Source organism: Lissotriton vulgaris, chromosome 5 (assembly GCF_964263255.1).
Source record: "Lissotriton vulgaris chromosome 5, aLisVul1.2, whole genome shotgun sequence".
Classification (NCBI taxonomy): Eukaryota; Metazoa; Chordata; class Amphibia; order Caudata; family Salamandridae; genus Lissotriton; species Lissotriton vulgaris.
The window spans coordinates 1,207,498,982-1,207,502,585 of NC_141693.1; the positions used below are offsets into that span (position 1 = coordinate 1,207,498,982).

Consider the following 3,604-nt stretch of genomic DNA (forward strand, 5'->3'; position numbering starts at 1 on the left):
TAAGAACATGGAAGACCCTCCCTTGAGACCATAATGGCATCCATTGATTCACTATTGGAACCCCTCAGTAAATACGCTGACACCTTTTTAAAACCAATAGTACCAGCACAGAAATCCTATATAAAGGATACGACGGACATGATAGGAAAAACTGAAGGTCTAAGTTTTTGTAGGGAGAGGGAATTCATGGAGATCTTAGATGTAGAATCCCTCTACACTAATATTCCCCAACATGACACCATTGAAGTAATAAGAACAGTGTTAGAGACCACAGATACGAGAGGGGCGAACAAGGAATTCATATTACAATGCGTATCCTTGGTCCTGTTAAATAACATATTCCTGTTTAAAAAAGAACTATATCTTCAACGGAAAGGTACCAGCATGGGCGCAACATGTGCGCCCAGTCTAGCATGCATCTATGTAAGCATGTTCGAAGAAAAACACGTCTATAATGAAGTTAGTCCATTTTATGAGAACATAAGGAATTGGACCAGATTTATAGACGATGTTTTCTTCATATGGACGGGCACAGAGAACGATCTGAAGGACTTTCTAACCTGGATCAATCTTCGTGATGCAAACCTGAAATTCACCGCATCTTATAGCAATTGCAGAGTTCATTTTTTTGGATATCTGCATCAAGGTGGAAGATGACAAACTTATGGTGGAGCTGTACAAAAAAGAGTCGGACTGTAATACGGTCCTACACTACAACAGCTACCACCCAAAAAGTCAAAAGGACAGTATCCCCTTTGGGGAATTCCTTAGACTAAGAAGAAATTGCACGACCATACAAGACTACTACAAACATGCAGAAGAGATGAAGCAAAAATTTCTAGACAGGGGTTACCCTAAAAAACTTATCAGCCATTCCCTAAAAAGAGCCCGCTACTATGATAGAGACTGCCTGTTAGCAAAGGAAAAGGCCAAAGACAGGAATCTGGAGCAGATAGTGATGGTTAGCCAGTTCTCTAGTATCGCAAACCAGGTAAAAAACATCATTAACCGTAACTGGAAAATCTTAAATGACGGCAAAGAAACCAGTATACCACGTCCTATGTATGCCTACAGAAAAATCAAAAACCTACGCTCCAGCCTTGTCCACACATATAGGGAGGATAAGGTGGAGACTCAAAGAAACCTGTTGGGTGAGAAGGCACCGGGTAATTACAAATGTGGCTCGTGCAGCGTATGCGATCTCTGTCTAGAAACCAAAGAGATCACTCTAAATGCCGCCAGACATAAAATTACCACCTTAAATAACTGCAGAAGTAAAAATTTAGTGTATTTAATTCTATGTCCCTGTGGCTGCGGATATATTGGGGAAACAGGCAGGGAACTAAGACAGAGAATAGGTGAACACAAATCAGCAATAAGAACTAACAAGGACAATGCACCCTTAGTAAACCATTGGAAGCAGAAAGGCCACAAAATTGATGACATACAATGGGTCATCCTGGAGAAAATAATAGAACAAACCAGGATGGGAGATAGCAAAAGGAGACGTAAACTGCAAGAACAATGGTATATTGTTAAATTTAACACTATAAAACTCGGCCTGAACTCAAAAGAGGATTGGGAAACACTCATTTAGTGATATAATGTACAGAAAGAAAAGCAAGCTACTTTAAGTCCAACTTTCCCTGGCAACTCGACAACATAAAATAAACAAAACCCCGGAAGAATTAAATGGTTCCATATATTATGAGAAAGGCACATCTTCTGATGGCTCCTAAATAGTGACTTTATGGAAGGGAAATTCCCCCCCCCCCCCCCCCCCCGGAACAATCTCTATTCACACATTACAGATAGGAGTTGGCATGACGGCCTTTAAATAGTGAAGAACTTTAAATAATGGAGTTTTAAACGTCAAGAGACATAGGTGTTCTAACCCTACTAAATAAACTAACTTCATAAAATGAGAACTTTATGAATATCTCACCGGAAATACTTATTTAATCCCTTAAAATATGGATATATATTAGCACAATATCGCCTCTAAATAAATGACCTTTCAACAACTCTAGAGAGCGATTTTTCTACTATCGCTGAATCGGGATGTGTGTAATCCATAATTTCACCCGAATAAAGTAACTTCTTTGTAAAAACATACTAACCACAAATAAATAAATAATCATATAAATATTTCAAAAAAGGAAATACACTTGTTATAAATATATCACCCATATGAAGCACAGAAAGGGAATAACACAAAATCGTATCCCAGCTACGATTGTTCAGACAGGGAACATTGTTCCAAGATGGCGGTGTCAAAAACCAACAGAGCGGTGATGTGCGCATGTGCGCAATCAACACACACACACCGGTAAACAATATCGGAGCTCCGCGCGCGCTACAAATAGGGAAAGAAAAACGTCCCTAACCACACAGCGGAAAGACGAGGTAGACGCGTGGATCATCCGACACACCGGTAAGCAGGATGAGGTTTTAAGTGTTAGTTTGTCGGTAGAGAAAACCCGAGTAGCGGGTGTTTCTTGGTATATTCAGATATTGACGGCATTCTTAAACGAGGGAATAGAAATAAATGTTCTTTCTGCAAAACAGCTTAAAATACTCTCTTCTTTTTCTTAAATATTATTGGTCCCACTGTATTATCAGGCAGTTTATACAACGGGTGGCGAAACAACAAGGGAGACACATTGAGGTCTAAAATAGGGATATTAACAATACTCTATAGAGGGTTTAGTTGGGAGTAAATCCATCAGATCATTTATCTTTTGGAAACCCCAGAGACTTAAAAGTGACGCAAATATCGCTCACTGCCCACGGTTTTAAACTAAGAACAGCAAAATGCTCATGAAATCCAGAAAGACAAGAGTGATTAAATCATAGAAACATGGAAAGGTAGTCAGAATAATGGAGGACATTATTGTCATTCCTCTACAGAACATATCTGGTTCGCTGGCACGCAGAAGGAAAAACGCCCTACCTCGATGCTACGAGTTTTAACCTAACCAAGGTAGGAGTCATTCTATTAGAAAATGTCAAGAATGCGAAAATAAGAGAGGGATAGTATAATAACACACTTTACCCATTGTTTACAGAACTAATTTTAACTGATGTCCAGATCAAGATAGCGCATGAAAGAATCTCAAATAAGAAAAGTACAAGGCACCCGCCAAATACAAGAAAAGGTAAATAAATGCCCATAAAGCGTTTACAGTCAGTAAAACAGAATCATAGCAAAGGTATAAGGAATGATACAATGTCCCCTGCCATCCCTTTTTTCATATACTTCCAGCACCAAAAGATAAGAAGTATACCACCGTCTGATAGAGATGCAAAACAGGATTTTCACCCTTGTTCTGAAAAGAGAATAAGTGACGTCCTGAATAACAAAAGGTAACAACCGAATCCAATCACAAATGTAAAGCCAGGGATCTAGAAACCCACTTACCAAAGAAAGTGTTTCTTGATACCATAGGTTCGCTCCACCTGCCTTATAATTACGGGGGAGACCGACTAAAGTAAAGGATATATCTTCCTGGAAGTGAGTTAATAATATATCTTTACCCTTCCTTGCAAAGCGAGTAAAGAGGTGAATGAATGCGAGTGAATGGATGTGTAGAGGTGTGTAAAA

General features: G+C 39.2%; 1 long non-coding RNA gene across 1 annotated transcript; it reads left to right on the forward strand.

The window, feature by feature from the left end:
• Positions 1-2,337: 2,337 nt before the first annotated feature.
• LOC147712282 (uncharacterized) lies at positions 2,338-3,366 on the forward strand. Its single transcript, XR_015295743.1, has 4 exons — positions 2,338-2,434; positions 2,911-2,983; positions 3,069-3,158; positions 3,266-3,366. It is a non-coding gene; the product is annotated as an uncharacterized LOC147712282 (long non-coding RNA).
• Positions 3,367-3,604: the final 238 nt, after the last annotated feature.